Source organism: Armigeres subalbatus, chromosome 3 (genome assembly GCF_024139115.2).
Source record: "Armigeres subalbatus isolate Guangzhou_Male chromosome 3, GZ_Asu_2, whole genome shotgun sequence".
Taxonomy (NCBI): Eukaryota; Metazoa; Arthropoda; class Insecta; order Diptera; family Culicidae; genus Armigeres; species Armigeres subalbatus.
The window spans coordinates 56,173,073-56,186,360 of record NC_085141.1 but is presented as its reverse complement, the minus strand read 5'-3'; the positions used below and the strand labels follow the sequence as shown (position 1 = coordinate 56,186,360).

General features: G+C 39.4%; 1 protein-coding gene across 1 annotated transcript in view; it reads left to right on the top strand.

The window, feature by feature from the left end:
• Positions 1 to 13,288, top strand: part of LOC134224346 (hemicentin-1) — a 587,700-nt gene that overhangs the window by 213,548 nt on the left and 360,864 nt on the right. The window contains exon 2 of the mRNA XM_062703676.1: positions 267 to 995. The gene's annotated coding sequence lies outside the window, so the exon portion shown is untranslated. The remainder of the gene's footprint in view (positions 1 to 266; positions 996 to 13,288) is intronic.

The window sequence follows — 13,288 nt, the reverse complement described above, 5'->3', positions numbered from 1 at the left end:
GATTCGACGAAGACAGAAATCCTGCTACTGTACCTAATTTCGCCGATCTGAGTTTGATATGATATAACATTTACGCGCTTTTAGTGTGCGAGAAAGTCAAACGGTTCCAAAACTCGTCTAAACCTCAAACAGACAATTCTCGCAATTTCGTAAATCACCTCATGAATTATTTACCGTCGCTTCAATCAACGTGCTCAAGCGATAACCAAAAAAAAAGTGCACTCATTAATTTTCCCCCCGTTTTCTTTCCGTTTCACTTTTTCTAGGTCATCGTACGGAGGCGTGACCCCGCGGACATCGTTCGTCCTGTTTGAAGTGCACAGCGAAGATCCAACAAATCCTAGTTGCGGAAAAACCACCCACCGAATGGGTCGTTGATATTGCTGCTGCTGCTCGCACTGCTATATGTGAAAATTGCTTCACCCGACCGCAGCCACATTTCCATCGATTCCCCTCCTGCTAGTTGTCAGGACCTCGCCTATACCGCTGTGGAAGGGCACGTCGTCGTCGTCGTTGTCGGTCGGTGGCTTCCTTCCCACGACTATGCTCACATTTGACCCAAGCAGCAGGAGTAGCAGTAGTGGCGAAAATAATGATGAAAAATTTATGGAAAAAGTGTTGCAAGCGGAAAGTGTCGAGCGGTGCTTATGAATAATTTCGTTTGTTCGGCGGTCGTAGACTCGTTGTTCGGTGGCACACTGCTTGCTCGTTCCGTTCGCTCGATGCGTGGTTTTTCGCTTTCCGACGACGGGAACCGCAACTGTTCAAAAGTCGGGGAATTAGTTTGAACGGTGTGGGATAGTGTGGGCTAAAAAAGTTTGAATCGTGTGTGCTTTACTGTGAAAGTGTTTGTGCGTGGCGAAAAGTTCCAAACATCACCGTAGGGGTTGGTGGGAAAAAAGAGAATAAAAACTATGTTAGACTTTCATCAGCTCACTATTTTTATCCCTTCGGTAGTTCCGTGAATAGTGGAGATTTGATTCGTGATACTACAGGTAAGATCTAATTTCTATACAGTCTGGTTTATATTACGCATTAGATTAATTTGTTCTGTTTGTTCTGTTCTGTTGAAATCGACTATTCTCGAGTCATTCGAGACGCAGAATAAGAACCATTGAATAGTTTGAATAACATCACTCTAATTTCAGTTTATTTAAAAAAATAGAAACATATCATAAGAATTGTTACTAACTATAAATGATATAGTTTGCTTAAACATGAGTACTAGAACTGGTTTAACAAACACTTCTAAATAAGAATGATTAGTTTTGAAGATTTTTCAAAAATCGGTACAATGTGGAAGGATTGCAGTAGAACAGAAGTATGCAAAAACAAATCATCCGACTGGATGCTGACGTCATAACATCAACTATTATAGGAACAGTACTCATCGCTAGACACTGTTCTTAATCGCGACGGTGTAATATGGTTAAATAGGACCAACATTCTTTGCCAGTGGAGAAAGATCCATTTTCACTTTGATAATATTATCTTCCTCTTTCGAATGGAAGTTTGGCAAAAGACCTTTCTTCTCGTCGGTATCAGCGTCACCAAAAAGTGCCCTCCACTAGCTTTGAAATCTATCTATCCATCTATCTATGATGGTCGTACACTCCATGTTGTTCGGAGCAAAATCAGTTGTAATTTCTTGTTCCAGTCTCTCTGCACGCCGGTCGCACACGCAACTTCCTCGATTGCACACAACCGTTAGTACGGGTCTACCTCGAGACCGACTTCCATTTCCAGGTTCTTTGTTAAACATGACTTTTTCTGGTCTCTTTTCCGGTATACGCACTGCATGTTCAGCCCATTGTAATCTGCCATATTTCATCAGCCTGCTGATGTCTGCATTTTTGTACACTTGGTAAAACTCGTGATTTATTCCGAGCATTCGATAGTCTGCTTCATTTAAGGTCACTCCTCACGGAATCCAAGTTTCAAAGTGCTCGCGTTTTCGGGGGCACACCACTCGATACGGAAGCAACGCACAACTGTCAGTTTTATTATTTCACGCATGCTACGACGCATGCAACAAATCAACAAAAATGGCAGTTGTGCGCCGCCTCCGTATCAAGTGGTGTGCCCCCGAAAACGCGAGCACCTTGAAACTTGGATTCCGTGAGGAGTGCCCTTAACGTCCATGCTTCATGACCGTGTAGGGCGAATGGACGAATCAATGATGTGTACACAGCTTTTGTCCGTGTCTGTAGGCTGCGAGATTTTAGCAAGCCGTAGAAGGTCCTATTTGCAGCCGCAACGCGTCTTTTCACCTCGTGGCTAACGTTATTATCACATGTAACGAGTGTTCCAAGATATATTAATTCGTCGGCAGCTCAAATCACATCCCATCCATTTCTACCTTGAAACCAATACCGTTTGGACTGCCACGTTCTCTGCCAGCCATCAAGTACTTAGTTTTCATAGAGTTGAGGAGCAGTCTTATTCGCTTAGTCTCCCATTTAAAAGGCACGAAAGCCTCTTCCGGGCTTTTTAAACGAAAAGTTTTGAAATCTGCTTCTATAAAAACATTTTTTATACCTGCCGTATCCTAATCAGTACTGCGATTTCTCATTTCAATGAGAGATGTCACGCGATGTTTACATATCTGCCCCTTTTAATATCCATACAAACCCGAAGGATGAATGGCATGGTACAAAAATCCCAATAAATGTTAGTTGCGTGACAGGACATGAAACTGTGCAATATTTTCTTTAATTTTGTGTTCATTACCACTTTTAACTCGGTGAATTAAAGGAATATGATTAATTTATCGACTATTCACTATTCTTTGCTATATATTAGAATAATTTAGGAATTTCAATTTTGAAATAAAGCACAGCATCCTTTCATGCGAAATTGATCAAAGAATCCGATAGTGACCTTTGGCAGTACTGGTCCTAATGGAACTTATAATTTATACTTTTTTTTTCTAATTCTGTTGCCAAAACAAGAAAATACTGAAAACCGCGATCTTCATCTGGCAACTTTTTTCTTGTAACATTAAAATCATTATTCTGCCGGCATAGATGGTAGCAAATCAAATTTGCAGTTACGATTTTTATGGAGAATTCAATAGTGAATACCTTTATGCAGGAAAAATATATTGTTAAAATATGCGAATCTCATTCCCTGAGATGGGACAACCACATTGTACATATGTAGATTCCGGAGAAGAGCATTCCATAATAAGAAACTGCGTGTCGGAACATTCAACTTAAGTATCGCATAGCCAACTGTCAAACCCCACCTCGTCCAAGGCAGGCCTGGGCAGGCCTACCTGGATGCATACGAGTGTTCCAGTAAACCAGAATCCTCCTCACAATGGTGGGGTACACCATTGTAAGGGTGGTGGGGGCATAAATACATAAGGTATAATGAACGTCAAGCATAACATCACAAAGGACTATTCACGTAGAAGAATCTTGTCCGATTGAAATAACATTTTCAATTGTTGCTTAAAACAACGTGGACATTATTGTTGTTTCAATCTGCAAAGTTGTTTCATTAACCCTGATTTACTGCTTAATACAATTGAACATAATTGTCTCAATCCTGCAACGTATGATTAGAAGCAATAATAATATTGTTCTTTTAACAACCATTTCCTAATATAAAACCCAGATTATTTCACCTTGCGGTAATGCTGCCTTTCTCGTGCATCGTAAAATGTATTGAAAAAATCACATAAGAAAGGTCAAAAAAGCACTTTAGGAGAATAGATCGTCCTTTTCTATCATTAGCATGTTTTTGCATTTATTGCTGTGCATTGCCACCATCTCTGAAAAAAAAAATCGGTTTAAATTTTTTCCCCATGGAAAAAAAATGATTAAGAGAATTACAGACAGATACGTATTTCGACCTCAACAGTAAGGTCGTCTTAAGTGTCTCGTACTCAAGTCGAGTAAATCGTGTCAAGTACGAGACACTGAAGACGACCTTACTGTTAAGGTCGAAATACGTATTTGTCAAGGTACAATCAAGTGGTGGTATTAAATGTGATGGTACAAACTCGTCTTATGGCAAGTGAATGATTTTTCAATAATTCCGAAATACAATGTCCGATCGGGCCAATTTTCAAGATCAAACAATGTGAATATCAACACCTAAAAATGTAGGGTAAGACGGTATAATATGCCCCCCCTAAGGCAACTCCTTGATAACTTTTAACTTTTCAACGCAATTTATGCAAACTTTGTGTTATTTGGTAGTCCAGGAAGTCGCAAATGCATTGCCCGTGAGTAGTCATATAAAAATATTTCAGTTAACACGTAATAAAGCTTTTTTGAAAACTCGTGAAAAAATGAATTTTAAAAAGTGCCTGGGCAATACGCCCCACCTCAACCAAAAACGTTTAATTGGCATTCATTAGTATTTAATCATTCCCATAATAAAAAGGCTACAAATCCTTATGCGCTTGACATTAAAAAACTAACATAGGTCCATTCAAGCAGGTGTGAATTACATTTCAATATTTTCTATACAATTTGGAAGCAACTGCTGCAAGCTCGCTGCGCTTGTGTCCAGTTGGTAAGGGCATATCGTCCTGCCTACACTGGGGCGTTTTGGCCAGTGAAACATGTTTTCGAAAATCGTTTCATTTTTGAAGATGGAAGCAATTTTATATTATACTAGTAGACCCGGCAGACGTTGTCCTGCATAGTAGGCGAGAATGTGCGTTCCGAACTGCCCATGCAAAGTTCGCATAGGAATCACAATTTTAGTTTTTCACGATTTGCTCAACTTTACTCGTAATTTTCGCATTAGGAAATATCATATAAACCCGTCGGAAACTGTAACGAATGTTTCTGCTGAAGAAATGAAAAAAATCCATCGAGCCGTTTTCGAGTTATGCGGATACGAACACAGACCATTTCATTTTTATATATAAGATTAACCACTGAGAAAAGTAATTTTGTTGCCCAACTGAGTGTTCCAGTGCAAGTTTTGCGGACAGTATGCCAGAGTCGCTCCAGAATGTTGAGCAAACAAACATGAAAAGTTACATCAAAACTGTAACTTTTTGTATTTTGCTATTATTTTCATTGTGTAATACAAAAATACTTCCACTTTCACATAGTATGATGGGTTTACAAATACTTATAGGTACCAATTGTTTTTGACCCTTAATTAGTTATAGTTTTCTAGAAATCAAAGGGGGGCGTTTTGGCCAGGTGGGGCGCATTATACCGTCTTACCCTAATCGAAAGTACAGGATTGAACAATCGCCAAAGGACACGACAATGTTCAACGGGAACTGATTGTAAGCTCGGTACTTGGAACGTTAGGACCCGTTGGCGGCGAGAAGGCGGAGTATTGACTTAGTTTCGCAGTGCATAGTAAGTAGCAGCGTTGTAGCACCTATTTGCTGTCTATATCATCTATTTTCCAAGCAACAATATTTGAAAGCATATCTGGAGACACCCACATCTCTATACCTGTTCTCGAATCGATCATGTTTTGGTGGACGGTCATCATTTCTCAGATGTCACAGATGTAAGGACCTACCGAAGCCCAAATATCGACACTGACCACTTTCTAGTGGTATGTAATTCGAATTCGTTTTTAAACCTGGGTCAGTGTAAAGAATAAAAAAATGTTTTCAGTTCCATCTGTCATTGGATATGTTGGTGTGCGTAGCATCGTGTTTGTTTTGATTCGAAACATATGATCACCAAACCGGACTGACAATGCGTTAGACACGTTTTAGTACGCGCACTATCGAGGGGCCCTCCTTAGCCGTGTGGTAAGATGCGCGCCTACAAAGCAAAACCATGCTAAGGGTGTCTGGGTTCGATTCCCGTTGTCGGTCTAGACAATTTTCGGTTTGGAAATTATCTCGACCTCCCTGGGCATAAAAGTATCCTCATGATATATGAATGCAGAAATGGTAACTTGGCTTGCAGTTAATAACTTTGCAATAACCTTGCAGTTAATAACTGTGAAAGTGCTTAATGAGCACACTTAATGAAGCTGCGAGGCGACAATTTCCCAGTGGGGGATGTAATGCCAATGAAGAATAAGAAGACGCGTTCTAATAAAAATCCTTCAGAATTTGCTAAATATTTTATTTTTTCGGAAAATCCTCGAAACCCCTCCTGATAATGCTCCAAAAGCAGTTTCTCCTATATAAATCGTCCGTAAGAGCATCCAAAAAAGTTCTCCTGAAAATTTTCCAGGAATTTGCCCTGGAAATGTTCTAGGAGTTCCTTCCTAGTCCTTCTAGAGTCCAACATGGAAACTTAAGAAATTCTTAACCAAAAATTCACCAGGCAAATACTTTCAAAAATTCACCTTAAAATTCCCCAGGTGCTCCAAATAAAGTTTCTACGCATAGAATTCGTTCAGAAAAGCTTACAGAAATTATTCCTTACAGTCCTTAAGAATTTCAACCAGAATTCCTACAATTCCCCGGATACTAAGCCAGGAATTCTTTTGGTTTTCCTTCTGGAATTATTTCTGAAAGTCACCAACGAAATCATCTGGAAATATATCTAGAGTTTTTCTCTTCATTACAAGATTTCATCCGGAATTGCTCCGGAAATTCTTTTAGTAATTCCTCCGAAAGTTTCTTCAGGAGTTCCTCCGGAAGTTTGTTCAAGATTTTGGTCGAAGTTTCTTCCGGAATGCTTCCACAGATTTCGTATATAAATGCCATCGGAAATTCTTTTTGGAATTCCTCCACAGCTCCTCGAGGAATTTGTCGGAAATTCATGCAGGAGCTCCCCAGAAGTTCATTCAGTCTTTCGGAAATTCCATCAAGAAATTCTCCGGAAGTTCGTGCAGAAGCTCCCCCAGAAGTTCGTTTAGAAATTCCCCCTGAAGTTCGTTCAGAATTTCCTTTAGAAATTGCGTTAAGAATTTCTCCAGAAGTTCCTGCGAGAAGTCATTCATAAGTTTCTTCAGGAATTCCTTAGGGAGTTATTTGAGTAATTTCGTCGAAAGTTCTTTGAAGAATTCCTCCGGTAGTTTCTTGAGGAATTCCTGCAGAAGTTCCTCCGGAAGTTCCATCAGGTATTCTTCCGAAAGTTCCATCAGGAATTCTTCCGGAAGTTCCATCATAAATTCCTCCGGAAATTCTTCCAGGAATTTCTCCGGAATTCGGCGGAACTTCCGTAGGAATTCCTGGCGGAACTTCCGTAGGAATTCCTGGCGGAACTTCCGTAGGAATTCCTGGCGGAACTTCCGTAGGAATTCCTGGCGGAATTTCCGAATGAATTCCTGGCGGAACTTCCGGAGGAATTCCTGGCGGATCTTCCGGAGGAATTCCTGGCGGAACTTCCGGAGGAATTCCTGGAGGAACTTTCGAAGGAATTCCTGGCAGATCTTCCGGAGGAATTCCTGGCGGATCTTCCGGAGGAATTCCTGGCGGATCTTCCGGAGGAATTCCTGGCGGAACTTCCGGAGGAATTCCTGGCGGAACTTCCGGAGGAATTCCTGGCGGAACTTCCGGAGGAATTGCTGGCGGAACTTCCGGAGGAATTCCTGGCGGAACTTCCGGAGGAATTCCTGGCGGAACTTCCGGAGGAATTCCTGGCGGAACTTCCGGAGGAATTCCTGGCGGAACTTCCGGAGGAATTCCTGACGGAACTTCCGGAGGAATTCCTGGCGGAACTTCTGGAGGAATTCCTGGCGGAACTTCCGTAGGAATTCCTGGCGGAACTTCCGTAGGAATTCCTGGCGGAACTTCCGTAGGAATTCCTGGCGGAACTTCCGTTGGAATTCCTGGCGGAACTTCCGTAGGAATTCCTGGCGGAACTTCCGGAGGAACTCCTGGCGGAACTTCCGGAGAAATTCCTGGCGGAACTTCTGGAGGAATTCCTGGAGGAACTTCCGGAGGAATTCTTGGCGGAACTTCCGGAGGAACTTTCGGAGAAATTCCTGGTGGATCTTCCAAAGGAATTCCTGGTGGATCTTCCGGAAGAATTCCTGGTGGATCTTCCGGAGGAATTCCTGGTGGATCTTCCGGAGGAATTCTTGGCGGAACTTCCGGAGGAACTCCTGGCGGAACTTCCGGAGGAATTCCTGGTGGATCTTCTAAAGGAATTCCTGGTGGATCTTGCGGAAGAATTCCTGGTGGATCTTCCGGAGGAATTCCTGGTGGAACTTCCGGAGGAATTCCAGAAGGAACTTCCGGGAAAATCCTGGTGGATCTTCCGGAAGAATTCCAGAAGGAACTTCCGGGAAAATCCTTGAGGAACTTCCGGAGGAAACCTTGGAACCTTCCTGGAGGAACCTCCGGAGTAATTCCTGAAGGAACTTCTGAAAGTATCCCTTCAGAAACTGTCGAAGGAATTCCTAAAAAAACTTTCGGAGGATTCCTGAAGAATCTTCCGGAGCAATTCCTGACGAAATTTCCGGACGAATTCGTGAAGAAACTTTCGGATGTATTTCTTAAGGATCTTTCGAAGGAATATCTGTAGGAGCTTCTGGAGCGATTCCTGGAAGAGCGTATATTTCCGTTTAAACCAAAAAGGGGTTACAGATAGCAGATTGTGTTAGAATCAGGGTTGTTAACGTTAATTAACGATTAACGCCGTTGACGTTGATTTTCACTTTGGTTAACGTCAACGCAGTTGCGTTAAGTTACTTGGATCATAACGTTAACGTTAACGCGCTGCGTTGAATCAACGTCAACGGACATCGGTAATTTGCCCGTTCATTTGTCTTCGTACTGACTAACAATCAACACGTTTCCAAGCCAAATTGTGGTTTCCATGGAACATGGAAGTTTTTTTTTATGAAATCATAGTTCACCGCTTCAAAAATCCATTGACAGTTTGCTTCCATTCAACTCAGTTCAAGCTTAGGAAAAACATGGAAAAACAATTCGCCAAGTTTTCGAGCTGATAAGTCAAGTCGCCATCTTCAAGAGACCGTTCAATATGTGCTCATCTATATTTGTTAGATGGGGCCTTGAATGGAGCGTATGTGCTTAAAAGATTTCGCAGAATGTAATATGCAATACAATTCCTGCTCTCAAATCTAGAGTTTTCTCTCTACACTAGAATAAAGAGATGTTCCGATAATTATGCCCAAATCACGGATTTTTTCGGAACTGGCTAGTCAGAGGAAATTTGATTTAGAATCTGACCCGGAAACGTATGTGCAAACACTAAGTTCTAGCGTTCTAACAATTTGAAAATTTCGTTTATTCAACTTTAAAGGAACAATAATTGTTTTCATGGAATAAACATCTAACCTAGTAAAATTTTGGAGTTTCTTTTAAGCATTCCAAAGTAATGAAAAATACCAAAAACACCCACTTGTGTTCAAACGGCAGTCGTTTTGCCAATTTGACCATTCCATTTGTTGATTTATTCCATTCTGCTATATGCTTCGTATTCCTTCATGCAACAAGTGTCTTCGTGCATTTTTGCGACCTCTAGAACTAACATAGTTTTGCAGAGGTGTTTCCGAAAGCCATTTTGATTTTATCCATTTGAAACAAAATTGAAATTATAAAGCACAACTTAATCACCAGTTTGACAAAAAAATCCAATTTTCCTTTTACTAGTTCTGTAAAACATTTGTGTCAACTTGGTTCTAAATTGCCGGAACCTTCTTTCAACTATGGGTATCCAAATTGAAGTCCTAGAGACGCTAAAGTTAATCTTGAGTTTCACGAAAAAAGGTACATCAGTTGGTTCTATCCATAGGATATTCAGCATTGGAAGAAAAATATATTATGGTTTTGCAATGAATACAATTTGAATGTAATATTTATTATAAAATGCAAAAGAATACAATTAATAAAAAAAAGTTTGAATGCGTAACACATCATAAGTATAATTTCATTGATTCAAGCTCTTATAAAATGCTTTGTTTGTTATGAAATGTTCTTGTATCAAACATACCTTTATCTGATAAGTGGCTTTGGCAGTGTTTTTTTTTTCCTATAGATTTGGTATAATTTAAAATTTAGTCCGAATTCGACCACCTTTGACAAAAATTGATCAACAAATAAATAATAGAATAATAGTACAAAATTTGTCAAAGCCTTAATTCCACAAAGCTGGGCAACAAATAAAGCAACTTTGGCTAGAAAACATTTAAAGCAACTCATTAGCGTGAAAACTAACGCAGCCGTTAACGTAAACGTTAACGTTTCCGTTGATTTACGTGTTATAAGCATCAACGGAAAAATCGTTAATCGTTCAAATTAACGTCAACGAATTAACGCAACGACGTTAATCGTTGATTAACGTTAACAACCCTGGTTAAAATGATAATTGAAGTCTTCGTATGAAAGTATGAATTATTTGAATGCATTGAAACTTGATCAAAGGATACGTGCCACTCTTTATTTAAATGTTGTTTATGTGTTGATGTTTAAATGTTTACAACGGTGCAGCTGTATACGCTATATCCCTGGCTGGTTTGAAGGCTCCCTCAGACTTAAGCGATTTCATCGGCGCGACGGTGACAAGTAGTCGCCGCGATTCTATCGTTGGGGTGCTGCAGGAAATGTTCTGTTTACACAGACAGAATCGCTGTCGCCAAGCGAAAGAATAGCGTCGCGACTGTCGCATCGCGTGTGTTTGGGGAACCTTGATGTGTATGATGAGAAACGGGGTTATGATGAAAAACTCTCTCGGAGTCAGAGGAAGCTTTGCCAAAAACGACGCGCGAAAGTTCTACAAAAAGATCAACAGAATGCGCAAGAAAAGCGCACCGGTGGCCGTCATTATAGAAAAAAGCGCTAGAAATCTGTTGACCGACCGAGCAGAGGTGGCTGCTAGGTAGAAGGAGCACATTCGGTAATTATACCAGGATTGATGATAATGGACAAGACAATTGAAGTCATCAACGCTAGACGAAGTGAAAAAGTAAGGGTATGCGATAAGACACTTTTTCCTAACGAAACGAAACGAAACGAAAGTTAAAATGTTTGTGTTAATTCGAAACGAAACGAAACGAAATATATATTTACTTTCGAGGCTTCGAAACGATACGAAATCAACGTTCATTTAATTCGAAATTTTTCGAAACGAAACGAAATTTGAATTTTTTCCGCGGAATTTTTATTACATTATGTACATTATGTACGCAATTCTGAATTCATTTTCTCAAAGTCAAATAACTGCTTTGCGACCAATAGAATTATAGTAACAGAAGAAGCCTAAGGGGCCCTCCTTAGCCGTGCGGTAAAACGCGCGGCTACAAAGCAAGACCATGTTGAGGGTGGCTGGGTTCGATTCCCGGTGCCGGTCTAGGCAATTTTTGGATAGGAAATTGTCTCGACTTCCCTGGGCATAAAAGTATCATCGTGTCAGCCTCATGATATACGAATGCAAAAATGATAACTTGGCTTAGAAACCTCGCAGGTAATAACTGTGGAAGTGCTTAATGAACACTAAGCTGCGAGGCGGCTCTGTCCCCCAGTGTGGGGATGTAATGCCAATAAGAAGAAGAACAGAAGAAGCAGTCTGTGATAAATCGCCGTGTTCCCGTTTACCATTGACGATAAGGCAATACCCCAGCATTTGTGCCGCTTTCAAAGGAATTCATCGTGAAGTGGGTGCTCCCGAATTTGATCAATTTTATATCAGTAAGTATGTATATGAAAATTTAGGAATTGTGGGATTCATTTTGTATTCTGATTCAAATTCTATTTAAAACCTTATTTCATTTAAGACTAATGTGATTATGCTGAAGCATACTCCATATTCATTTATCAGCGTGGTTTTATGGCATTGAGCTTGATACAGCTCCCAGAATATACCAATATAGTATACGCAGATAGAGAATTGTTATTAACATACATTTGCTCAGTAGACGAATCCTCTGCACCTTTCTAAAATGTTCAAAAATATGTCTTTCAGATTGTGTTTCAGAAATGCGATCGCAAAGTTTGTACGACTGCAATTTGCCAGGAATGATTAAATAATTTTTCCTTTTTCATACAAAAACTTGTAAAAAAAAGGATATAATTTCCTTCAAAATTCAACCTTTTTAAAGGAGGCTCGGAGACCCATAGTCTTATATACAATCAACTCGACGAACCAAGCTATTGTCTGTTTGTCCTTGTATATGTGTTTGTGCATATGAGGCAATCGTTGTCAAATTTTCATCCTCAACCGACTTCAATTGAGTGCAAGAAACAGCTGATATGGATAGTATGAGCCGGTCACGCCCTTACAGTCAATTTAGGATTAGCGTAGGCTGACCAGATCATTTCGGTGAAAAAATGGAACAGACGCGTTTGCAAAACGGGAGTCAAAAAAATTGTGACAAAATTCAAGAGCTGTTGAAATTCAAAATTTATGGGCTTAATTTTTAATTCTCGTGTAAGAAATTGGATAATTTTTTTAGAGTGAATTATTCACCACCATAACTTTCTATTATATGTATTAGGTTAGTTGTGAAAAAATGCTGAACTACAAATATTTTACTGTTCAAAGGGGCGAGAACAAAAATACGATGAAACAAAAAAATACGCATTTTTTAAATATTTTAAACAAATATGGAACTTTGAAATTTTATTTTGATCTACTCTTAAACATACATTAAGGATTTTATCACTGATCAATATCAAAAACTTTTCCAATTCTGAACAGTTGACTTTTCCCGTCATTTTTTTATTCGCTCACTTTTTATTGCAGCACTTTTTTAGCTTGTGTTTTCGATTTTTAAAATAGTTAAAGGCTTAAAAAATATGAGTTCTTTGAGAAAATTAAGCTTAAAAAAGCCAAAGAATCGATTGAGACATTAAAACGATAGCAATTTTTGACGGGATTCGTCAATTGAAAATAACAAAAAAAAATAGTCAGAGTACCCTGTCTGGGTATTAGAGAGATAAGAAAAAAATATTTAAAAAAAAATCAAAAGACAAATGCGAAAAGAGTAATAGAGTGGGATTATTGATTCCTCGTGCTAAAAACTTTTTTTTATGAATTTAAGAGAGGAAAAATCTGCGGATAAGAATAACAAGAATCTCAACAAGCAAAACACATGAATAAAATGTAATTTTAATTATTTCGATTAATGTGGTTGGCACAAATGAATAAATGCCAAATCCAATCAAATCACAGTACTTTTTGATCGAAATTGATTCAAATGACATTACATGTAGTCTTACACCTCAGATATCTTATCCATTGATTTTGTTCTCATGTGCTTCCAAAAAGGTGCAATTCCGTCGTGGAAAGTAAGATAAATCCTGGCGAAATTTGCAGACAAGCTCCTGATCTGTAAAGTACGTGAGGATCGAAATCCGAACAAATTTTCCCTCGTTGAAACTACCTTAAACTCGATTTTTTTTCAGTTAGTTTATAATTTATAATTGATT